The sequence below is a fragment of the Mugil cephalus genome, chromosome 17, assembly GCF_022458985.1.
Source record: "Mugil cephalus isolate CIBA_MC_2020 chromosome 17, CIBA_Mcephalus_1.1, whole genome shotgun sequence".
Taxonomy (NCBI): Eukaryota; Metazoa; Chordata; class Actinopteri; order Mugiliformes; family Mugilidae; genus Mugil; species Mugil cephalus.
Window position 1 is genome coordinate 6009882 of NC_061786.1, and position 26858 is coordinate 6036739.

A 26858-nucleotide genomic window follows, 5' to 3' on the forward strand; every position below is an offset into this window, starting at 1 on the left:
ACTAATCAGTGGTATTTCTGGCTAGGCTTCACCTGCTAGGTAAGGTCAACACTCCATGGTGCTGGACTTATTTTATGCTTTTATTTTGAAGGCGAGGCCATCCTAGCCCATCCATAGCCCCAGCCGCTGCTGGCTTGACGCACCACTCTCTCTCTCTCTCCATCTCTCTCTCTCTCTCTCCATCTCTTTCTCTCTCTCCTCCCTCTCTCTACACGCCGTCTTAGCGCGGTGCCGATGCCTCGCTCAACCTGGAGACGCCGAAGGGAAGGATGAAAACCGAAGAGAAATCCTGATTTAAAATAAAATAAATTAATAATAATAAGAAAGAAGATTAAAAAAGCTGTTTTTATAGAGGTAGTATTTTTTTTCCATGGAAGACAGAGTGGAAGGAGACCAACTTAGAGAGGGGATTGCATTCACAGTCCGCGCAAGTGCGTCTTAGAGTGTGCGCCTTGGACTCCCTGTGATGGGAAACGTGAAGGTGGATTTTGGGATGTGGAGGAGCAGGTAAAAGGTAAGACTCGCAACACTTCCTCTCCCAGCAGCTGCTGTAAAACTACCAGCCCCAGAAACGGATGACTGAAATATTTTGGAGCTGCCGCTGCTGTCAGTGCGTTGCCAAGATGAATGAAAATCTCTCATGTTCACGACTCGCTCATTAACTGGCTGTTAACTCGCGGGAGAGAAAAAAACAAAAAGACACTTGGTTTCATCAGCAGAGGTGTATAGGCGTTGTCTGTGCAGGAGGTGTTTTTTTTTTTTTTTTTTTTTTTTTTGGAGGGGAGGGGAAGTGGATGCGAGGAAATCACATAAATATATAAATAAATGAGAAAGAACAAGAGACCTGATGAGGTCCCCGTGAGGTCTGTGTTCGTGATGAATGAAGGCAGAGCTGTGCCACCGTTTGGGAGGTGATGTGGTTGTTGAGGGATGAATGGGAACTCATCTGTGTGACTTTTTTTTGCGTGTGTGTGTGTATTTTTTTCAGAAACTGTTCAGGGTGAATGGATGAGTTGACGCCTGTGGATGTGGGAAAGAAAATGAATCTCCCCCCACTTAAGATTGTTGCAGCACGCTGGATAACATGATGACACCGACACACTTTGGTTCGATAAAAATCCTCTCTGAGCGAGGTGGTGGTGATGGTGCTGGTGGTGTGGTGGGTGACACCATATGAAGTTGGCAGCCGGTGCTCAGCTGTGAGTCAAAGAAGTGGCCCTGCAGCAGAGGAACAGTCCCTTTTTTTTTCATCTTTGCACCCTCCTTTCTCTCCCTTTTTTGTGGTCCAGGATATCTAAAAGCCTGCGGGGATGATGTATAGTGTAGATACATCCTTTCATGCGGATGAGTGCCTTCCCAAAAAAAAAAAAAAAAACACCTCACTTTACGCACTCCTGTCCTGACCTCAAGTATGAGAAACAGGAGTGAATTATAAATGAGTTATGCTCCAGCCAAGGGACTCTCCAGCCACTGCCTCTTGTCTGACTTCCGTGGCCATTAATTGAGGCTGTACGGCAGCCTGATTGTGTGCAAATTTAATCTGGCCCTCCCCATTTTCATAATGGAGAGCAAAGTTCTGAGGAGATGGCCAGAAAATGCATTTGTAAGCCATATCTGGAGATAATTAAGTAAATTGGGAAGGAAACGAGGCAGGAAATAGTTTGGTGACCTGTGGCAAATAACTGATCACAAACATGGAGTTTAAAGGTAGGTTTTTTTGTTTTTTTTTTAGAAGTTTGTCACGTGATGAATGCGTTCAGGTGTCAGGGAGGACTCCTGTTTTTTTTTTTCGACAAGTGCCGCCCCTGCTGTCTCCGAGCAAGAGGGATGCTAATGGACGAGAAAGAGAAGAGGATACAGGCGTTACCGCTGCAAGACTGAGAGAGAATGCGTGTGTGTGTGTGTGTGTGTGTGTGTGTGTGTGTGTGTGAGAGAGGCGTTTCCATGGCAACCTGTCAGGGGTGTGTTTGGTCCCCGGAGACATTGAGGAACAGAGATGGGGGGGGGGGAAGAGAGAAAGGATGAGAGATGAGAGGAGAGGCGAAAACTGTTTCTCGTAAAGGGAGAGAAGGAGGGAGGGGATGGAGGAGAGGGTGGTGGAGGGAAGAGTGAAAGGTGGGATTGCCCCCCTCCCCGCCACCTCCTTTCCTCCCTCCTTCCCTCCCTCCATCTCCCACCTCCCGCCCCTCAACCTTCTATTGTCTGTTTTCTCCAAACCTGGCAGGGTTCTCTCCGTCCTCGCACCACTTCCTCTGCTCACTTTGAAGTAGCGGGCAGGGCTTGTCGTCCCTCTGTCACCTGGGAGGATTTCACGTCGATTATCAAGTGCATGGAAGTGTCCAAACTTGCTTGAGCGTCTTCCACTGACGTTCCTGTGTCTTAATCGGCCGCGACAATGCCCAAATTCTTGACTACCACAGCCTCTTGTGCTTGTCGCTCGTTTCTGAGTTGACGTCTCAATCCATGTAACTTCGCACAAACCAGCTGGTTGCTTTTTGCCACTTTTACTTCCATCACACGGTGCCAGTAATTTAGAGGAGCAGTGCCAGTGTTTGGGTTTTTCAGTACGTTTATGGCGTTAGAGCTCCATTTTACTTTGACTGCCTTCTTTTCTGGGTATTAGCTACCATTACATTAGAAATCCAATCAAACCAAATGGAAGTGCCCAGGAATAGATGCCAAAAACTCTGGAACTGACAAAGTAAGAATGTTCTCATAAAAATACAAATCCCACATGTTGCGGCAACAAGTGTGGACTAAAGACATTGTTTTATTTCTGTGTTGACAGCAGATAAGGAAGAAAAATGAGGGGAGAGAGGTATGCACCAAAGTTTCCCAACAGACTTGATTCAGGAAGGTGTGTGGCGAGGCGAGATTATTATTACATCAACAAGACAAGTCATGACAGAAGAGTTTTTAAAGGACCATTGTGTAGGATTTAGTGATGTCCATTAGCAGAAAGCTGCGTATTAGTGCATAATCACTAGGAACTAATGGACTGTGTGGTGTTAGGACCTTTGCATGAGCTTTTTCTTATATATGCAGGGAATGAGTCAACAGTTCAGGCTTTCATCAATACGCAATATGTGATAACAAGAATGCAGTACTTGTTAGATTGAACTTGGCAAGTTGGACACTTATCCATTGTGTAATGGGAACAGCAGCCTACTTGATGGCGCCAGCAAAATTCATTTTGTGATACCTATCTATCCAAAACTCAGTCAAGTAACCTCCTGATGCATCCTTGATAAAATGTGTGTGACATTCGGCTTGTGCGTGGTTCTGTGCATATTTTGAGTTGGCTCACTACTTCAATGAATAACCAAACAATAAAACAGTTATCAATCCCATGCAATTCCCAATCTCGCCAGTAGGTGGCATTGAACTCTATGCACAAGCCCTTTAAAATGAAAAAAAAAAAATGGCCACAATTTATTTAGTGAATGGAAATAAAAACAGAATTAAATTTATATACGGTGGTATGACAGTATATACATATATATATATATGGTTTCAAATGGTGTCAGCTTATTCTGTACCAAACTAAAAAGAACTAAAATCGATCCACTTTAATTATTATAAGTATCAGAGAAGCTGTTCTCCAGATACTAGGCTACACATTGAACACAGATGCTGAACATAGTAATCCGTATAACACACACTGATGTAATCCAGTTCATTTGTCATTGTTACCCGGTCGCAATTGATGAATTTTACAGCAAACCTCTGATCAATCACGTTGATTCTCAATGAAAGCCTGTAGTATGTGGGCAAATTATGAGACAGTCAATATCCTGGAGGGGTGTCAACCTTCTTCTTGGGATATTTGCATGCATATGATCTCGTTCTGCCACAATCAGCCATCCCGACAACAATAAACCAGCAGCTGAACGACACCATTATTACCACAAGGATTTGGCAAATTTACACAGAGCGACATTAATTGCTCAATAATTACCCTGCGAATCTTAATTTTTCTACTGCATAAATAATTAAGCAAATGTTGTTCAGCTGCAGCTCTCAAATCCCGGTTGTATGAGTGTCTCACCAAAACACAAACACAGTATATTACTATATAAGGCAGCACTGGACTTGACATTACCAAGTGGGTCCATAATAAGTCAAATCGAGTAACACATCACAATAGATTATAGTGGATTTCATGCATATTGTGAGTGTCTGCTTGCGGATTTTAATATTTAAACCCTGAAATATTGTTGAATTATGTTGAACAGAAACAACTAAAAATGCCATGGCTCCAAATAAAATGCAAATTGTATCATAATTTATTCAGATGCTTACCTTCGGGTTTCAGATATGATGGTAGTAACTGGCCTTCAGGTCACTGGGCCTTAAGGGATCTGCATGTTTATTGTGAGTGGCAAAAAAAGTCTCCTCTGACTTAATGTGACTTCACATTGGAGAAGATATGGAACGTAGAATACGGCTTGTACAGTATCTGTCTTATAATATACTGTAAGATTCTGAGCATATTTGGTCCCTGTGGTGAAATATCAATAGGTATAAATATCTTTTACGACTGGACTTCAAATTAAAAGGCTCTGTAGCTGTGAAGGTGCAGCATAGAGGACTATTAAGCGCAGAAGAAGGTGGAAGCAACAGGTAATGAACAGAGAATGAAACGGAGAAGTAAAGAGGCTTAATGATAGCGCTCATGCAGACGTTTTGCAACATGGTAAAACAACCGACTTGAACCGTCAGATGTGCTATACGAATAGATTTAATTCACAGACGTTTAAATAAAGACAAAAGATTAAGAAGCAGCAGGCAACACGCGACTAGCGTGACAGAGCAGGGGGTCAGAATGATGAGACAGTATGGCGACTTGATGAATCTCCACGCCCCTATTATGAATACAGATTCGCCCAAAGTAACAGGACGGTGAGCTCCCTCCAGCGGCACATTAGGGATTCAGCGAGCTACGGAGCGCTCGGTTGTTATTGGAGACGAATTTTTAGTCTGACATGGAAGACAAGGCTAGTCTGTGGGGCCCTTTCGCTGGAGTGTGATTAGCATTGCAGATGCAGGCTTCTGTAGGCGGCCGTTTCAACAAACTCAAGGCCCCCCCCCCCAACCCCCCTCCCCTCCTCCCCCCACTCCGGCCATCTCCTGCAAATGATTAAAATGTAACAGTGGTGCGTGGGAAACACACAAGAGCAGAATTATGCTGCAACACTCAAAAGAGCCTATTTTTTGCTCAGCTGTTGATGTTGCGCCTCCTCCAGCGCGCACTTCTCTCGCTCTTTCTCTCACACGTAAACACACACAAGGGCTCGACCCACATGGGTTTTTTTTTTTTTTTCAATGCCAGAGCCAAAATTATCTCGAAGCTGCCAACAGTAGCTACGGCTTTATTTTCTGAGGGGATTCAGTATCAAGAATTAATGTGGGAATGTGAAAAATAAATAAATAGATAAAAGGAAATTCTCAGTTCTTTCCTAGACAAAAGACAAGTGAGTGGTGGGGAACTGTGTAGAAATCACACCGCTGAAGCTTTTAAATTATCCTGACAAAATGAATGATCATAATGACTGACATAATTATAACAATTATCACAATACTAAACAGCACAGTTCATAATGACAGAGATAATAATGACAGCGCCGTCCTCATCCTTATATAATCCAGATCCATTCAGGCTGTTGGCCTCTCTCAGACAGCCAGCATAGTATTGGCCAGTTTTAAAGTAAATATGTGATCAATCAAACTCCACCAGACCCGTTAGTGTTGACAACCGTAAGAAGCTGATTCTTAATGAAAGCCTGTAGTATCAGAGCCATTTATCAGGAAATCAATACACTGTACTGGTGTCAGCCTAGATGAACACACACACACAGGAACACAACATAAATCCACTGCTACTGCAGGTTACAACAGCTCCTTCCATGAATGTGCTAAATGTAACTAATCTTGAAAAGATGTTTTCCCTTTCTTAGGAATTTCTGCCCTTTTCAGTGATTTATCCACAATAAAGCCCCTTCAACGCACCGCGAAAATACCGCATCGTCCTGGGTCATCCGTTGATCCAGGCCAGAAAATCCTGTGAAAATGCACTGTTCTCTGTGTGAAAGCGGTATAAGTTAGCTACCAGTTGGTTTTAGCACACAACATAGAAAAAACATGCGTACCTAAAAATGTTATGCATGTGCCACAGCCTGAAAGTGAGCCAGAATTTCTTTCTGGAGTCACTCTTTTGGGAAAGGAGTGTGCCCTGGCAAAGATCAAAGCCAATAAAATTGTTTGGGTTGGGCTACGAGTGGTAATGCACAGAATGCCATGGACTGTATCTTGTTTACAACAAAATGGCTGCCATTAGAAGTGAGATGTTTAGTTTCCAATATTGTGTAGTGGAAATAGCTTTAAAGGACTAACTGCCATAAGTGATTATGACATTTGTCTTGTTGCTCAAATTAGTTGTTTTACTATCCAATTCCCTGTGGAGGTATTTTTTTTCTCTATATCATTTGAAACACTCTACATAATGAAATCCAAATGGCATGTTACCGGTAAGATTATCTCACAATTCTTTTGCTCAAGTTAATTAAATTTAATTTTCAATTAGCAAGAAAGTTAGCACATGCTGTGGCATTGCTAATTCACAAAGCTCATTAGCTTGTTATAGAGTTGCTGAAAATATAATTTCAAGTAACTCAGTAACGTCCATTATATTAGATTAGCTTCAACATATAGAGTGAGTTTAACCGACTTAGTGTGTTTTCAGTGACTAACATGATTAGAGATATAAGGAATAAAATGTTACACATTTCTGTTTATGGCCTACATTAGTGTATTCACTTAATAATTTGCGTTCAAGCCGTACAGTCTCGGAACTGTACAGCTGATCTGTGACCGGGAAAGCTATCCTGATCACAAAAGACTCCTCTCACCCCCTCCACCACTGCTTTCAGATGCTGCCATCAGGCAAATGCTATAAGGTTCCACTGGCCTGGAAAAACATCTTTTAAAAAAAAATCTTTCATCCCCTCTGCAATAACCACACTTGACAAACATAAATAGACACATGCTGCTGTTAGCAGCCCCCTCCTTTGTTGAAGGCAGTGTGATTGTATGCATTTCTTTCTCTGTTTTATAATGTTTGTTGATGTTTTTATGAGCCTGTCAAAGACGAATTCCCGTCACTCGTGACAGACAATAAAGTTTATCTTATCTTATCTTAGTTTTAGCGTGCAATGTGTTACTCCTCTGTGACTAAACGCTTGAATAAGTAAATACTTTGCACTGTCAGAACGTTGTAAGAAAAGCAGAATCAGCCAGTTATGTGGCTGCAAGCTAATAGCTAGCTAATAGCTAGCTTTAATACTAACTCAGTAATATAATTATTAAAGATCATATAACAGGATAAACTGGAATATAAATATAAATATACTTATGTTCATAAAATATTGTGATTGAACAGTAGCCTATTGCTGCACTTCTTGCAGATTTCTGGCTTATTCATCAATTCATTGACAGTAAAATGTCACACGTCATGCCCTGAAGACAGTCCTGCAGTCCTGAACAGTGTCGACTCACTGCAGCGCACTGCATTAATAAGTTATCAGGTTATTTGTTGCCCTAATGCAAGTCAGTCATTTTTGTCCTGTACGGCAGCAGGCTATAGACCTCAGTCATCAGGGCTCCCGGTTGCCGTGGCGACTGACTGAAAACTCCTTTGAGGCGCTAAAAGTCAAAATGTTTATAAGTGTCTGTCACTCTCGCTGCTATATTTAAACATGTTCTGCTCCCAGCAATGTCAAGAGCACATAATGGCGCACATCCTTCCCATTGAGAAATGAGAAAACACAGCAACAGGCAGGTCCCCGGAGAACGCACTCCTGTAAGAGACGCCAGTAAAATGGGAAAAAGGCTTTCAGCACAATGGAGTTCTCAGGTTAGCGTGGGTTTCCCCCTCCTCTGGCGCTGAGGCATACCCAGAGGATGTTTGCCATTAGATTATTATTTTTTCTAGATAATTTAAAAGCACGGGCTATAAAAGGAACACTAAATTCATCGACACAGTAGTGCAGGTAGGTATTAGAGATATTCTGTTCCCTATGAATTTAATTTTCTTGGCCTGGTTAATGAGGAGTGTTAGCTAATGAAGAGTTTCCTGGGTAATTAAAGACCTAAATATCGAAAAATGACACAGTTTAAGAATGTAACAAGTGTTTTGTTAGACCACTATAATTTATACCCAGTATCTCAACTTAATTAGACTTAGCCAAAAAGCTACAGTAGCAGTGGCCTGAAAAATGAAGCGGACATAACCTGCAGTTCCTTGAATGGCCACTCGAGGCCCCAAAAGCCTCAGTGTTAAAATGCCAAAACTAAGAGCTGAAATAAACACGTTTTTTGATCTCCATAGCCAATTTTCTAGGGCACACACAGTTTTATTTTACAACCCACAATGACAATAAAGTCTCCTGTGTCGTAAAGTCCTGCATAATTAAGAGCATGGCTGCTTTGAGAGACAAGTTGGTGCCCTCAAAGTTTGCTAGCTGTCCATTGCCTGACAAGCAAGAAAAATAGAAAAAGAACACTTCACAAACTCACTCAAGATGTGAGATGTTTGAGTCTTGTTTATATAAATCTCTTGAAAGGGGATTGTATTCTGGTCTGCTGGTCTACTGTTTTTTCCCTTGTGCTGTTTGGTAAACTCTACTGGTTTTTGCAGCCTAAACACAGGGTGTGGCCACATCTAGTAACAGGTGGATTCTCTCACAGGTCGCTAGCTGTCTTCCATGGCCTGTCTCACCTCCATTTGTTTTCTCATTTTTGAATTAACTAGGAGATGGTTGTAGACTGGCCACCGCCAAGATGGCGATGACCGGAGCCACCATACACTGAGCTTCAAATCTTCTTTTCAGGGATCCAGTGGATAACGTCATGGGGGACTCGTAAAATGGATGGTGGATTTGTAGCAACACTGTGGGCTATACTTTTCTTAACTCACTAGCTGAATTAGTAGTAGTTTACAGTGGTAGCAAAATAAAGTCCTTTTACTTTAGTGACATTAGCAGTAACTTATAGAGGGAATTCTATTGAAAAAACATATTTTTGGCCATTAGTTTTTTTAGTTGAATCTAGTATCTGGAATTAACAGCAACCACAGACCTCCAATGGTTACCTTTAACTCCCACTGTGTATCAGAAATGACCAGATGAGGTTAAAAAAAAAGTGTATATATGTGTGTGTGTGTGTGTGTATACATTTTACATTTTTTATTATGGCATAAAGACATTGATTCTATTCTTTCTGTGGACTTTGCCAATGGACAGGCTTTGCTATAAACAGACTGGAGAGGAAAGGAATGAGATGTGACATAAGGCAAGAGCCAGATTTGATATGAGAATGTCAGAGTACCTGCCCACCCTCCCGCCCTCATCCTCATCTCTTTCTATTCTCGTATTTATTTCAACAGTGAGGTCCGTAACCCTGCATCTCCAGGAGCTCTGCCTGCATCTGGCCCACATTCTATCATTAGCTCCCCCAACCTCTCTCCCGCTGACACCCTCCGTCTTTGCCACTGCAAATTTACTTTAGTCACACATACAATAAGAATGATCGAAATGCATGCGGGTAAAACGGATCACACATTTGTGCAGGTGACAGGAAATAAAAGCCTGGAGCGGTGTTTGAAACTAAAAACAAAAGCAGGCACAAATAGGCGAGGGGAAGGTTATAAAGACCTGAACTGAATTAGATAACCGAGCAGAAACAATTCCAGAAGTCACCGGGGAGGCATTTTGGAATGTCATTTCGGTTCCTCGAAGAGCAGCGAGTAAAATAAAGTTAACCTGAGAAACAAAGAACGGGAGCGGTGATAGGTGAGTGGGAGCGTGATCTAAATGACATGCTATGACTTTAAAAAATAGCAAAATGTGAGTCCCACCATTTTTTAGCCTGAGGAAACAAATGCGGCCGTGCTCTAACTTTCATATTTTCAATTGGACTTTCTAATGTGTTTGCAGCAGCAGTGAAGATAAGTGGAACATTGTAAGACGACCTCAGTCCCATGTCTGTTATCATGCAACATAAAAGGTTTTATAAACTGCAAAATAAAATTCCAGTAAAAATGGTCATTGTACACATCACGCTACCTGCATCGCTAGGGTGCAATAAATGACAGCGGCGTGATAGAAAAGCACAAATCAAACTGATTTCCTGACATCATATGCACGGTGATAAAAGCAACTGCTGATTGCCTGTCATGAATGATAGAGGGAGCGAGACCGCCTGCTGTTGCACATTTCAGAACAAATATTGTTTCAATCTGAGATGGTCAATATGGCTCTCTTCACCTCGCCGACAGGATGCAGGATGTCTTCGCTGGAGTGCGCAGTAATAGCTCAAATAAAAACAAGACAAAGCGCGATTCTAAACCGGGTGGTTGTTTGGGGGTGGGGAACCAAAGAGTGACGCGTCCAGAGAACACCTGCTATACTGTAGTAACGACACTGTCGATACGACTTGCTCAGTGAACTACCATCTTAATGCGTCCTCCACATCATTATAAAGCACTTCATAGAGCCAAAGGCCATTAAGCCCACAGTTGAGCGTCAGACTTGCATGTTGCGGAGCCTGTGGCCCCTCATCTGTCCGGTTGCATGGACGCCAACGCTCCGACTCATCCTCTGTCTGAGAGCACACTCCTTGCCGTGGGGGTCGCTCGGCAGCTTCAATGGCTTTGTAGCTTGACAACGTCAGCTCTGCATGCCCTGCTATGGCTGGACCCTTCTTTGTGTCTGAAAATGAGCGAATATGCTCTTGTGAGCTAATTAGAATTTCAGGTTGTATTTTCCCTTTCAGTTAAATTTTAGATTTTTTTTTTTTTTTGTCAATTTAGTTCTCCGGTGTGGAGTATTTACTGGTATCATATGCGTAGATAGGAGTACACCGACTCATTAATGTGCATTCACCACATGTGTGAACCACCCTCAAACTGTTCTTAACATCTGTCTCTGTTTTCATTACCTCGTTACCGCAATCCGATCACAAGTGGCCATCTTAAAGTCGTGAACTCACCCAGGATGCATTGAGATCACACTTGAGTGATCCAATCTCAGACCACATTCGGAGGTGGTCTGGGTTACATTTGACCACATTCCTTTGGTAGTGTGAACACACGAAGACGGTCACATTGAAGACGGCCTACTGAACAGAGGGGCTCTTGTGTACTTGGTAATTGCGTAATTATTTGGAAAAAAACACACAACCACTATTGTAAAGGATCCCCTGAAAAGGAGGTCTATTAAAATATTCCTGGCATTAAAAAAAGACACTATCTGGGTGTGGTTAACTATTGACGTGGTCTTGTTGATGCAATAGACCCCTTCACAACGAATTTTGAGGGGCAGGGCTTAGCTAGAAGCAAAACTTCTCAAACAATATAGCCTGTAAACACCGGTTAGCATATTTCAACGGACTATTTTGGCAAGAATGGACAAGGAAAATGCATATTTGAGAGAATATACTAATACACTCGCTCTTTGAGACTGTGAGTGTTATTTCGTCTGACTGATGGGACTACATTCGCAGACCCCTACACTCTCACTCACTGGATGGGCGATTTGACCAAAGGACACAGAGGGGATGAAGTTTGATCTATCTTTATAAAGTGAAGCCTCTCCAACAAACATATTACAAGAAGTAAGTGGAACCACTGTGGAGGGTGTTTTAAATGCAACTTCTGTTTGGACTGAAACATACAACTAACGTTGCGTTAGCATTAGCATTAGCATTAACATGTAACAAGAATCCCCCAAATAATGATTAACTTAACGTAATTTCAGTTAATCCATCCATGTAACCCATAACGTTATCCAGACTGAAACTGATGATACATTAAATATTAATCTTATCTTACACCAAGTGTGCACTTTTACTGTTTCAAACAGCATATCAGTGACAATAATTTTAATCAATGAATAAATATTAACTTAGCCTGTGTGATTTTAAAGTGACAAAGAGCTTCCAAAATATGTATCATCCCCTCAAGTCATGGTGCAAACATGACAAACAGCTGTTCGTGATTCTGATACAGTGACAGAGATCTATTAGAGACAGCAGATGCTACAATATTCAGCTGCACTCCAAACGATGTCTGGGTTGATTTGCATACAGAGCACGAAATTGAGATTGGATCTCAAGTGCTGGTTGGGGACACACGTGGGGGTGCATTCTAATGCCAGGTGTGAACGCAGGTACTTGAAGCTGGCCACTTGGGATGGGACTGCCCAGGTTGGACCTTAATGCAAAGTCTGAAAATGACCTAAGAGTTAATTCATCTCAGGCTGTTTTATGTAATTATAACGGTTCATTGTGACTTCCTCCATTGAGACAAAGTCACGTGAGAGAGTAGTTCTTCCCAGTCTGTCAGCCAGAGGAAAAATAATAGTTTAAATGCTTAATATACAGAGAAATGTCCCTGTGGAACTTTTGTTGCAAAAAAAGTTGGTGTCACCGATGTGGGTTGAGGGCCTGAATATATCAAAGATGCCGAGACAGCCGCAGATGACTTTTCATCAATAATTTTCCCTTTATCCGGCTGAGCAGAAAACTTATTTACAGTGTAAGACCGGCAGAGAGGAGGATGACAAAGGAGCTGCCCAAGTAATTTCATTCAAATTCCATGCACCTCTGTTGTATTGCGGTGGCAGCAGGAATCTCATCAGCAGAATCTCAAAGCCTCTGCAAAATAAAAGTGAAACAGTTGGCAAGGTGCGACAAGAGACGGTGAACTTTAAAGAGGAACTCAACAGTCCTGTTTTCGTACTGATGAGAGGTAGGGTTTGCGGTTCTTTGGGGATACAATAGAACAGAATACCTGCCGAAACCCAAGATTGAACCAGGGACCTTTAGATCTTTAGACACGATGTGGTGTCAAAGGAACCACACCGCTGGACCAACGAGCCCTTAAAGAGGAAGGAAGTCAGAGGAAGTTAAAGTTGGCAGGATGTTAACCAGAAACTCCCAGCTCACATCAGTTATGTGGTTTCTACAGAGCCCACAGTTTATCTCTGCAACAGACCTCCACCATATTCTACCTTACTAAGCCCACACTTTATCTTAAAAGAATGAGCCTGCTACCATGTCATTCGAGTCTCATCATCAACCAATACGGAGAAAAAATACTTCTGTATGGAAGTGACTAGTCCTACAAGTAATCAGAGCCATTTTGTTGAAAACGAATTCAACTCCATGACGTTCAGGTGAAGTCTATGATTATGTCACCGGTATGCTTCTGTCCATCACCGCATAAAGCCCATCACAACAACTGGATTGGCCCAGAGGATCTTTTCCGGGTTACAACCAGTTCTCAACAGGGAGACTCCAGACTAACATATTTTTCTTGTGGCTGGGGAAGCTAAGCCACTCAAACCAAGTGGAAGAGTAGAAAAACAGATGATGATGCCACAGGTTCACACAAGTTTGTCGATAAAAAAAGCTTGCAAATGCTTTCAACATTCGCAGTTTCCAATAAATCATGCGTGACAAATTCCAGTTTGTGTGTGTGCAGAAAGTGTGTTTGTGAACGGTTGTAATATTCAGGCAGAAATACGGGACTTGTGTAACTCCACCAATGAATTTTACAAGTTTTCTGCTTTATGTTTGAGCACATTTTGTCCCCAAAGGAACTTATTTATTCTACATATGCATTATTTTCCTTTTAGCCATAACTCATTTTTATAGGTGCACAAACCTGTATTGTTTGATTTACCACAAGGCAAAAGCACTTCTGAGCACAACCTTACAAGCTTAAAGCAATATCTCTCTCGTATGCTGAATAAAATTATTATTATATACACGTATGTGAACGTAGCCAGTGATTTAAAGCCAAACTCTTCTTTACAAATACAGCACATCTAATGAGAAAATCTAAATATTGGAACTAAAAGTGTCAATAATACTGAAGAAAGAAAATGTTCCCATGATAGAAAAGAGAAGTCACTTTCATCGTTGATGATTTCTGTTGCAAACATAAAGCTTTTAATTATAATCTCATGTCCCTTAAACCAAACATTTCTTATGACATCCAAATGAAACACAATTGAAATTGTAATAACTAAAAAAATCAATTCTCAATTAACAATATACGTATGTTCCACAAATGACAATTTTTTAGACAATAAAGCAGAACCTCACCAGCTTGCATGTTACAACCCCACACTGAGATTTAGACTGACTCAGTTTATACATAAACATCTTGCAGCTTTAGCTTGAGCCCAGAGATTTTCGAAGTGATTAGTTGTTTACGATGGTTTTCCAAAATAAATGAATTTGTAGGACACTTGGAATCCAGCTGGCAAACACACCGGAATAAATCAGAAGTGTTTCACTGTGTGACGGTGGAGGAGCACAGAGTGCTTTAGCGAAAGACGTGTTTCTGCAGAGCAAATATTCCGGAGCCGTCTGAATGTTACATGTGAACTCGGAGCGATTTTGAAGAGAACATCCTGACTTTGTTGCCGTTTCCTAATCCCGCGAAAGGCGCGCGCTTTCCTTCTTGCCGTGTTTGTCAGCTGCTTTCGGGGATTAATTAGCATAGCAGCGTTGGGAACGAATCCGCAGCGGCAGAAGGCTGTCCCCTTATTTCACACACTGTTAGCGGGCCTGCTCGACACTCGCGCAAACCCACAGCTCAAGCAGGGTTCAAACAGGAACCTGCGACTCGCGTATTACACGCACCTCTCTGTGAAATTGTACCATGAAGTGGACTTTTCACTGGATGGAAACAGGCTGAATGGAATGGAACAGGTCCTGAATACAACTCACACATGAAGGAAAAAAAAAACATCTCACAGTGTCATGTTATTTAAGATTAGGTGTTAATGTTGTTATAATTCCAGTGAGAAAGCACTCATTGCCCTGTGCAAAAAAAGAAGTGTGATTGAACGCGTACAACCATTAGAAACCTGTTATCTTTTTCTCCACAAGTCTGTAACATGTTAACAAGCAGGTGTCATAAATATGCGTTCTACCTCCTTTTTTTTTTTTTTTACACTTTTTTCCTCTCTGACAAAACTCCAATTAATAACCTATGGGTAGTTTTTGTCATCAGTGGTGCCAACGGTCATTAAAGCAACATTACACTGCAAAAAAGGCACCGGCTCAATAACTTACCCTGGCTTGTTTCTATCATTTAAATCGACTTAACATAATGAGTTAAGAAATTTCAGCTGAATTTAATGAGTTCTTTGCATTCAAAGTTAAGGGCTCAAGCCAATGCAACGAAATGGAAATTTCGATACGTCAACCTAACCTGACAATGAGTTTTTCATTGGCAAGTGGATCAGCATGAAGTGACCGTGACCGTTGGTGTGCTAGCAATATTAATCCACTGAAAAAAATAGTAGTAGTAATTATCATAGAAGATCTTTTTTAAAGTATATCAAAAGCTGCCTTAAAAACAAGAGTTAATGTAGCTTGAAAAGTTAAATAGTTAGTTAAAGTGAAAGTAAGTTTTATTTTATTTAACGCACAGTGTCACACAGTAAGTCATCTCAACTCAGAGGTTCAAACAGTAAATGGCCAATAATTAAGCAATTTATATATTTTACCTTCCTGAGTTGAAATAAAGCTTTTCTCAATGTTGAGTTTACTTATTTATTTAAGGCAGCTCTCAAATTAAGTTAAACCAACCTGAAGTTTATCACGTTGTACCTGCATCTCCTCAAGGATGGCAGTGTCACTAATGTTCGTATGACGACTAAGGCGATATGTTCAATGACGTGAACGTGTATTTATTTTTATTTTGCCGCTGCTAAACTCGCTTGGCAACACCACCAGTCACCATTAGATGGCAGCCATTTATAAGTTCATCATCTCTGAATAGAAAACAAACTACTTTTAAATGAATGAAAGAGTCAGAATCAATACATTTCTTTGTAGGAGCAGCAAGTCCAGAATAAAGAGCAACATCTACAACATAGGTCTTCAACAGGGGGTCCGCGACCCCTAGGAGATCTGCAGAGGTACTGCAGGGGGATTGTAAAATCTTTGGTTGATCGGACATTTTTCATATATATATATAAATCCCCCACAAATTTTTAATTTCTTTATATACACATTAACATGAATTCAACAAGTTTTAGGAAAGACATAAATGGAGGCAGAAGACGTTACCTTTCAGTCAGCACTTCATTCATTCAACAATACAGGAGCCGTCTCAACAGTTTCACACAGAGCGCCACACTAGACCTGTCAATCAAAGCCTCCTGTACACAGTAGGCCTCGCCCCTATTGCTGCTGTGCTAATCAGGGTGTTACCTTGTCACTTTATGGAGAAATCAGCTATGCTTTTCTTCTCAATCAGCTGGAGGGAGGAAAGAACTTCCACAGCGCTAGAAATTTTCCTGCATTCTGTTCATCTCCTGTCTTCAGATGTTTGTGCACCTTACGCATGCATCACTTCCTGTTTTTGCAAATAAAGAAGAATGCACAGTGGCGTCTTGTATCAACCACAGTATTGTACGCCGACGCTAAAAATGTCTCAAACTGGAAGGGTTGCTTTGGATTTCATAGGTGACGGAACCTTCTCCCCTTTAATGGCGCCGTAGCCCGTTCTGTGGCTCAGCGTGGGATTTGTTAGACATGGAGGATTCAACACGAGGAGAATTCTGCTGCTTTTTTAGCCGCGTTTTCCTCAAGTTCAAGTTCTCGCATGAGAGCTGTGAGATTTCACTGTGAGACACTGGCAGTGTTGTACAATATCTGTCAGCGAATATATTTAGTGGCCTTGTGCTGCAATTTCCCCGCTCACACCCATTTGTTCTTAATTGGCTCCTTTGCTTTATACTTTATATTCTGAGTTCATTTTCCAGAATGCTTTCTGACTTCCCCCAGAGATAGGTTGGGGCCGTAAAGGGATCCGGCTGCATCTATAATTAAAAATCAAAGTAGCAGAAAAGAAAAGTTAGTTTCCCACTGCAAAAACTCAGAAAAACAAAAACACTGAATAACATGCAATGACATGCTCGTTAGGCTAATTGGTGACTCTAAATTGACCCTAGGTGTGAGTGTGAATGGTTGTATGTCTCAGTGGTGACCTGTCCAGGTTGTACCCTGCCTCTTGCCCGACACCAGCTGGGATAGGCTCCAGCAACCCCCGCGACCCTAGCGCAGGATTAAGTGGTACGGAGGAAGAAATGAGATGAGATGTTACACCCCGTGTCAGAGAACCCACAGATATCTGAAAACTAGTGTTGTAGACTTGAAATAGGTAGATTTGTACTGATGCAAAGCAAAACATGAACAGAAAATTTTACACAATACCAATAGTTTCCTTTCCACTAAGTAGTTTAATTTCCCTCCACTGTATTTTATCTGAGGGCGCACGCGCTCATAATAAAACAATAAACGAATCAGGTTATTATATCTGTTTGTTAAGACATGAAAACATTGACAGAGTAGCTTACACTTCTGGCTTCATCTAAAACATTTAGCCTTTTTTGTGTTTTTGAGCACTGGGCCCTCTTCATTCAAGCCATTATAACTCGCTACTGACATTTTAAGTAATAACTTAATGACGCTATCTAGTCCGAAGCCAGTGTTGGCAGAAAAAAAGCAAGCCGTGGTTAGATTTTAGTTTTCGCAAGGCATGTCCAGTTTGCAAATCCCTGTCAAGTGTAGTTCTGTTTCAGTTTCACAAAAACGTTACATCCGCCGTTCCGTTAAGATATCTGCACAGCAGCCACTGCCAGACCCACCACATAAGGCACATGTAGAAGAAAATTAATTAGGCAATCCGTCGCCAACTGCTCTCTGAAAAGTAAGAGTATGATTTCTGTGAGCAACTAAGTGGTCGTAATGTTTCCGACCACTTACCAGCGCTAATGGAGCGCTAAAGTGGGGATGGGGGAGGGCGTGGGGGGTGGGACTACGGGGTGGTACTCAGGTTGCCAGGACGCGGGCTAAGTGCACTGAGTGTTTCGGCGCGGACACAAGCTCGATCACTGGGCTTTTGTGGTACTTGTGTGATAATTGGGGGACGCCACTCATCTCTGGCACAAGGCAATCAATGTTAGTTTTGTGTTGTGCGACTCGCTCTTGTGAGTACGGCGACGTACAGGTGGTGTTTTTAAGAACCTTTGGGCAAGAAAAACACACCGTTAATCCGCAGATGTGCATTTCTTTTTTATTAAAAAAAAAATATTTAAAAAAAAGTAAATTGAAGCTACTCTACTGCATGCTGTTTTACAGGATGAAGATAAGCAGAGTTTCAAAGAAAAAGCAAAAATTGCACATCTTCTTCTTCTTCTTCTTCCCTTAGACCCCCAACACTGTGATCAAAATGGACCCCTGGTAGCGCTGCAAATTTATTAACTTCCAGAAAAATGTCGGGTGGCTGCAGCAGCTGCCACTATTTACCGCACTCCTCCGCGTTTCATTGATAGGAAATAGATGGGGTGCTAATGGATGCGTGCCACCAGTAGTCCTCCATCCAGTGTAAGACACGGGCTCTGCGGCAGAGGCCCCTTTTGTCCTCAGCTTCTCTGCATTGATTTCCTGGCACATGCTTGTTTTTCTTTCGGAAAGGCACAATTTGTACGATTCGTAATGACGCCGGAGCTCAGGCGCCGCATGCGGGCACAAGCGCGCCGTTTCTCCTTGCCAAAGAAAAAAAGTAGTTGAGCAAAGTGATATTTTGTTCGGCTTTCTCTGCTGGATTTATTTATTTTTTGTAAACAGCTTCCCAGGGGATTTGCTTTTTAGGATACCAGGCGTTTAGATGACTACATGGGGGGAAACGGTTTGTTTAAACACCATAATAGGATTTCTCCTTCCTTCCAGCCTCACACATTGAGGCCCTACCATTTTCCTTCTCGCTTAGGCTTTCAAATGGATATCAGACCGAGCACTCTTTTGGAATATTTAAGCGTGCATGTGGATATGAGCTGGCCTGGGATTTCAGTGCATTTAGTGAATGTTTGACTGGTTCAAGACAGCTATGTTCCCAAAAGAATTTACTTTTGCCAAACACAGGCAGGCATTTATGTGGCAGCAGTGAAAGGCAGGTAATATCCAGAGGAGGCATCCAGTAACCTCGCGCACAATTTGATGCTCACACGCCAAGGCCATGTGTGCACAATGGGCCGTGAACACATCACAGGAGTCACAGGGAGCCTCAGGTTCTCGGTGCTGGCCAAAAAAAGTGCACAGCAGCCAGCGCTCTGACTGGAGAAAGAGTTTCACTTAAAGACAAGTCACCTTTGGGAGGCAAAGTCATCTTTGATTGTTTGTGATGATCCGTGTTGAACTGCAGCAGGTCTAGGCAGAATATGTGTCTAAAATAACGCTGCTGATTAGAAGAAAATTGTTTTTTCCATTTGAGAAAGCTTTTGAGCCATTTGCCAAGTTAAAATGTTAAACATTTACAGACGGATTTGCGGCTCTCTAACTTTACATTGAATACCTATCATTTCTGAGCTTTGACCGGTTAATATCGTCGGCACTCTGAAGATGCTGGAGCACTTCTGCAGGTTAGACTAGCCCGAAACTTGGTTCAGTCATGGCTTAAAGCAATTAAGATCTTAACCATATGTATATATGTGTGTATGTTTTGGTCATTGGATTTTTCTTTCAAAAAATATATTTAAAGTTTTTTTTAAAAAAAGAGAGCTTAATTAATTTTCATTTTAAAATTAAAAGCATTTTCTTAATGAAAATGTTTTTTTTTCTTGCTTTTAATTTTCTGTTTCTGAAAGCAATATATGAAATCGTTTGAAGACAAAAAATAAAAAACTTTTTTTTATTGTGCGACCGGAAGTTGTTGTCTTCGAAGTAAGATCATGTATTAGTACGACACTATATAACAGAAGTTGGAGGACATGGATCGTTGTTTGTCGAAGCAATAAAAGAGTGTGTCTCAGGGAAGACGACATGACTACAGAAAAACTAAGCCGCATATTTCAGGTCAAAAAACTAAAAATAACTACATATAATCAGGGAATAGTTATCTACTAGCTAACATTACTCTCATTGGCGGTTTTACACAGTGGCCAACAGGGGCCAGTGCCCCTGTAAAATTGCTCCTGGTCCCTGTTGTGGTCCCTGTGCTGAACGGATAATAGATTTATTAATTTGTTACGGCGACACGCGGTGGCTCGAAGACCGGAACTCACGCGACGGAGCGTTCTACACGGACTCCTTGAAATGCTACACACACGTGTTACCTGCTTCTGAAAGACCGGCAGCACGAATTTAGAAGTTTGTATGTTAAAGTGAACAGCCCTGCATGGATTACTGCAAAGAGACCAAAGTTGGAAAACGATTTAATATCGTGACGTCAGGGACGACATAGCCGTCCGTTATCCGTAATCCGTTTTTATTGCGTTGATGACATGTTTGGGAAATGGGTGAAATAACCAACAGCATGTAGCCTACTTGTTTCATGAAAAACTCGAATAGCCTTCTGAGAGTAGACATTATATCCTTTTTTTCTTTCTATTTTTCCTCCTTACTGTACAGAAAGAGTGAGATGATGAGTGTGATTTAGATGAAGATAGCGTGATTGTACATTTACGTTTCATGCTGTGAAAGAACTCTGCATGTAGCTAAATGCTTAGATTAAAAATTGTCATTGTACAGATAGAAAGTTTTATTTTATGCAAAAACACAAATCTTATTTTACAAAAAGACAAACATGGTTTCAAGGCTTATTGAGCACATTTTATTTTATGTTTATTGAGACAAAGAATATTTATCTTATTGTATTAATACTTAATGTATTTTGTTTTAACTAAACATTTTGAATGCTTAAGTATTGCCCTGTTTTATTCTTATATGTGCCCCCCTGAAAAAACACTGGCCCCACCTCGGCCCCACTGGTAATTTTGATCTAGAACTGCCACTGATTACTCTGATATGTGTGCAGAGATTTCTGCAGATGAGAAGCCTTGTTTTACCATGTCAACAATCACGCAGAGTAAGGTTCCAAAGACATGATAGCCTGGGCTAGGGAAACCACAGATAGAAGTCATATATTTGGGCGCTCTGACCAGAAACACATTACCCCCTCATACGTGCTCTTACTTTGAAAATGGCAACTTCTGGCAGTTGCAAAATATGAAGAAACGTGTGCTTTTTTTTTTGTTTCTGTCTTCTACCGATTTTATTTTTGATTTTTTAGTAACACAAAATGAAAAGTTTTGTTTATCCATTCTTGAGCCTGATAAAGACAATTTTTTTTAATATCCTTTTTTGAACGGAAATTCAAATGACCAAAACATACACAGATGTGAAATATGACTCCTAATGTTACATCATGGCAGAAAACATCACAGGTGTCAAACTGCAGCCATGGGTCAAAGACTGATTGTTGTGTCTTTGCAGATAATTTTGGGACCGTTCTGCCATATTTTATTTATAACTGCACCAAAAGAGCATTTTGTGTCTGCTAAACTTTGATTTGCACCTATGAGTGTCTTAGTCTCCATAGCAACGGCTGACAAAGCTCATGGGTGCTGCGGTATCTGCAGCTGTCCATCGTGAAAAGGAGCCGGCCAAGGGTGATTTCTCAGAAAACAAACATGGAATTATTAGAGCGAGCGGGGGAAGCATCCAGGAGAGTCGTGTTTTCATGTGTTAAGCGACCTAAAAGAGTGAGCAGAATACAACGCGAGCTCACCTGGTTGTGCAGCCACTCTACAAACTTCAGAGACCTTAGTGACACAGGTTTGATTCCAAAAATAGAGGGAATACAGAGCGAGGTAAAATGCTCGCAGCACCAGCAGGTCTGTAAGAGCGTGATTCAGAGACGTCTGCTTTCCGAGAGACTAAAACATTTATAAAATATGGGAAAAAAAGAGCAATTTTGTGAAGAGTATGATGTAGCGACCATTTTTCAAAATAGTCACCGTGTATCCAAATGAGGAAAAACAGTGGTGACTCAGCCAATGGCCCAAGGAAAAAAAAAAAAATGCTATGCAATAGCAATGGGGGAGGGAGGGATTGAACTTTTCCCCCACAAATTTAAATTTCTTTAAATACACATTAAGATGAATCCAACATATTTTAGCAAACGGATGAATCATTCAGTGATACAGGAGCTGTCTTAACAGCGCACTGTTTCACACGGAGCGCCACAGGGTACCTGTCAATCTGCCTCCCGTACACAGTAGGCCCCGCCCCGTCGCTGCTGAGCCAATCACGAGGCCGCATATCACACGCTGTCAGGTTCCTTGCAATTGGCTGAGAGCCAGTTCAGTCCCCAGGTGAAATCCCAGAAACACGCTGCAATATTGGCAGAAAAGAAGCAGTAACTTTTATCATCAAGCGGTTCAGATCAGATCAACCAGATCGTTTGGACGGGCTTTGGAGTGGAGTTGAATTTGTTCACAACAAAATCGCCCTGATTGGTTGTAGGACCGTACAATTGCTTGAATTTTTTCTCTGTATCGGTTAAAGTGAGATCCAAGTGGCGTGCAACCAGACTCCTACTCTGAACTTTCTACAGAGGCTATTAAACCACATTTTGTACCAGGTGTCAACTATGTCCAAGACTGCCAATTTAAGGCTTTTTAGCTTTTTTTTTGGCGAGATAAGCAGTGTTCAGAAATAGTAGAGTTAAATTCGTCCCTTTTAAATTCTTCCGTCACACGCCAACTCCCTGTTCCCATCTAGTTCAGCGAACTAAGAGACTGTGAAACCAAGCGATTCTCCTGTAACGGTGCTCACGCTGAGATGGTTCGATTTAAACGCATCTAGAAGAAATATGCACCACGTGAGGACAATAATAACTTCAAGCATTAATGCGGGGCCCTTTGGTGTTTCAGCGAAGCAGGGTATAAAAGAAAATCTGTTATTCATAGTGCATAGAAAGAGTTGAAACACAGTAAAACTGGGTATGTTTGGGCCTCAGGGCAGTTTTCCACTTTACTCATTTGTGGTCTGCTAAGCATATGCAGAGCTACAGATGAGTACTTTCAAGGGGTTTGAACAAGTGCTGAAAACTCAAGTGAGGACGGGTCTGGCCTTCAACTCCTGAACATAGCGTATGCGGCAGACCCGCCTGACCGACGCCCGCGCTCCCGCTAAATGTCCGTCACGCTAGCGCGGACAGTGGCGCGGTGCCAGGCTCTGTCAGAAGGGCTTGATGAAAATTATTCTTTTTCCCTTTTCGCTCCAAAGTCACCTTGGCTTGTCACGCTGACTTGAATTCGTTTGGAGTGAATTCTCGGGAGTGACAGCGGAGATTGCTAATCCGTCAGACTGATTTGGTGACAGGCGAAAGTGCTAATCCTCCCATGTTATTCAGTGCCAGCTAGGGCCGCCTAATCCCTCGCTGAGGGTCTGATGTAAAAAAAAAAGGGAGGACGCTAACTAAACGGCTGTCTAGGAAAATGATCAGAGGGTCCGGGGGCACGCTTGTGCCTCCCATACACGCTGATATCAACATAACCAATATTTACTGCTGCCCTGTGTATTTTCCTCTAAATATCTTTTGATTCTAAGCCAGATACTTATTCATGAGCTGACAAACTGCAGAGAGGAAAGATATAGTGTACCTCAGGCAAATGGAGACTATGGTCTGGATCTTAAGCAGGATCTAAGATGCTTCAGGTGAGGTTTTTCAAAGTAACAGATAACTTGTTTAGCTTTTTTTTATTCATCTTTTCGGATATAATTTGAAATGCAAGTAAGCTTAACTGTCAGGGATCACGACTTGCGATGAGCTGACGTTTGATTCGAAAACTTAGCTGGAAAAACCTTGTCAGAAGTTGTTTTTTCGCTCTATATTCTTTTGCGGTCACCGGAGGAAGCAAGTAACGCCGCTGCAGCTTGTTTCTCTCACTCGAAACCCTAAAACACCGACTGATCCAAAGCAGCATGTTGCGGCTTCGGCACAAAACGTCCGCGTGAGTTCAAACATCTGTCTGATAAACTCGCTGCTCCGGAGATCCTACCAGCGTTCGGGCTTTCATCAGATTCTTGTTATTAATAATTGCGAGCAGGCGGAAATTACTTCCTAGATAAATGGAGCCAAATTTACGGAGAAAATATCAGGTCCCATGCTGACATAGTTTGTAAGTGGAAGAGACTTTCCAAGGCATGAGAGGAGTGTGAGTTCTAAGGAGGAAAAAAAGGGAAAGGGAATGAGAGTATATTATAATTGTGAATGCTTTGGCAGCTAATCAGAAATCAGTTTAAAATTAAATCTGATGTTAAGTGAATACCTTGGTAGAAGTATCTTGCTCTGAGTTCAAATCCCTAATGTAAATTCAGATTATGTTGCCATCAACTGAAAATTGAGTATGCAGTCACCAGCGTGCTGACAGGCATGAAGTAGCAGCTAGACGCTTTTGAATCTACAAATCATTTGGGAACTTCTTTTGAAGAAGTAGTTAATCACCTAATTATTAGCACTCTGATCCGCTTACACTATTGTCGACCGTGGGCCTCTCATTCAAACAGATGAATCATCTTTTCTGTCTCAATGAGAGGGTTGATTCTCAGAGACAATGAGCCTCAAACAGCTGATATAAAACGTGTCTAAAAATATCATTGAGTCTCAAGCAGGAAGGTGGAAACAGAAAAAAAACATCTCAAGATTATTTGACATTTAGGGCATAGGTCTTCATCAGGGACTCCACGACCTCTAGGGGGTCCACGGATGTACTGCAGGGGGAGTCGCAAAATCTTTGGTTGATTAGACTTTTTTTTTTTTTTTTAATTTCCCCCACAAATTTAAATTTATTTAAATACACATTAAATGAAGCCAGCATACACTCACCGGCCACTTTATTAGGTACACCTGTTCAATTGGTTGTTAACACAATCAGGTCTGCAGAGAGAATTACTGGCCTACCTTTCATCCAGGACCTGTACAGGTTCAGGAAGCAGGCCGGTAAAATCTCCACTGACCCCTCACATCCTGGACACGGCACGTGACCATTCCCAATAACTCGTTACATTTTGTACATACTACTGTTCATATTCATACTGCTCATATTCATACTGTTCACATTCATGTTCATACTCATTGTATATACTATATACAGATGCATAGATGTATATTCTATTTTTTAATTCTGAAAGTCGATTTTTGTTGTACAGTTTGTCTATTCTTTTTTCACATGTTCTATTTTTATGCTTATTGAAGTGTTGTTGTTTTTTATTTTTTTTATTTTGTTGTACCACTGAGCAAGTGATCTAAGTCAAATTCTTTGTATGTGTTCACATACCTGGCCAATAAAACTGATTCTGCTGCAGTGCAATGCATTGGGCATGTAGAGGAGATCAAGACAACTTGGTGAAGTTCAAACCAGCATCAGAATGATGTATGATGATGTATAGTTGTTGGTACCAGACAGGCTGGTCTGAGTATTTCAGAAAATACTGATCTACTGGGATTTTCACGCACAACCATCTGTAGGGTTTAGACAGAATGGTCTGAAAAAGAGAAAATATCCAGTGAGCTGCAGTTGTGTGGATGAAAATGCCTTGTTGATGTGAGAGTTCAGAGGAGAATGCTCAAAATAACCCAAATAACCATTCTTTACAACCAAGGAATGCAGAATACCATCTCTGAACGCAAAACACATCCAACCTTGAAGAAGATGGGCTACAGCAGCAGAAGACCACACTGGGTGCCACTCTTGTCAGCTAAGAACAGGAAACTGAGACTACAGTTCACACAGACTCAACAAAACTGGACAATAGAAGACTGGAAAAACGTTGCCTGGTCTGATGAGTCTCGATTTCAGCTGCGACATTCACATGGCAGGGTTAGAATTTGGCGTAAACAACATGAAGCATGGATCCATCCTGCCTTGTAACAACGGTTCAGGCTGCTGGTGGTGGTGTAATGGTGTAGCCACAGTCTACCTGAGTATTGTTGCTGACCATGTCCATCCCTTTATGACCACAGTGGACCATCTTCTGACGGCTACTTCCAGCAGGATAATGCACCATGTCACAAAGCTCATATCATCTCAAGCTGGTTTCTTGAACATGACAATGAGTTCAGTGTACTACAATGGCCTCCACAGTCACCAGATCTCAATCCAATAGAGCACCTTTGGGGTGGAACAGGAGATCCTCATCATAGATGTGCAGCCGACGAATCTGTATGTCATGTCAATATAGACCAAAATCTCTGAGGAATATTTCCAACTTGCTGACAGTAAGCCACGAAGAATTAAGGCAGTTCTGATGGCAAAAGGGGGTCCAACCTTTTACTAGCAAGGTGTACCTAATAAAGTAGCCATGAGTGTGTTTTAGTAAAAGGATAAGGGATACCTTAATATTAAATGCAAAATGATAATAATAATGTATGTTTATAAACAGCACTAGGCCAAGTTTAATATAGAACACATATAGTAGAGTCCCTGTTTAATCTCTCCATCAGTTTGGGGGTTTGTTATAGAACCATGATTTAGGGCTATAAGCTTATTCACCAAATTATTTTCTAAAAATTATATGAGAATATCAATGTTACATAGTCATGTATTTTATATAGCCCCTTTCTGCCTTTTGGTAGAAAAGCGCATTACAGTTCCAATGACACACCCACTAGTTCATTCAGGCACACAAACTTACCAGTGCCAAATCCTTGGAGCAACTTGGGTTAAGTGTCTTGCTTAAAGACACTTTGATATGTGGTATATATACTGTTAACAGTCTGGTTTGAGGACAGTACTCTCTACCTACTGAGCCAACTCCACTCTTAAGTAAATCCAGGTTGGGAGCTTAACGTAAACAGATTGCTGGGCTCTGCCTGAGGTCTACCGGCACCTGAAAAGGTCACAAATTAACACAGATTTTCTTCATGTAACAAAACCCATCAGGATGACCATTTCTTGAGCAAAAGCCCTCAGGCAAGTCTCACCACTTGG

At 41.6% G+C, this 26858-nt stretch overlaps 1 protein-coding gene across 2 annotated transcripts in view; it reads left to right on the forward strand.

Moving 5' to 3' along the window:
* The first annotated feature begins 219 nt into the window (after positions 1-219).
* Positions 220-26858, forward strand: part of lingo2b (leucine rich repeat and Ig domain containing 2b) — a 42468-nt gene continuing 15829 nt past the window's right edge. For both annotated transcript variants that reach the window (XM_047611913.1, XM_047611911.1), the window contains exon 1: positions 220-514. The gene's annotated coding sequence lies outside the window, so the exon portion shown is untranslated. The remainder of the gene's footprint in view (positions 515-26858) is intronic.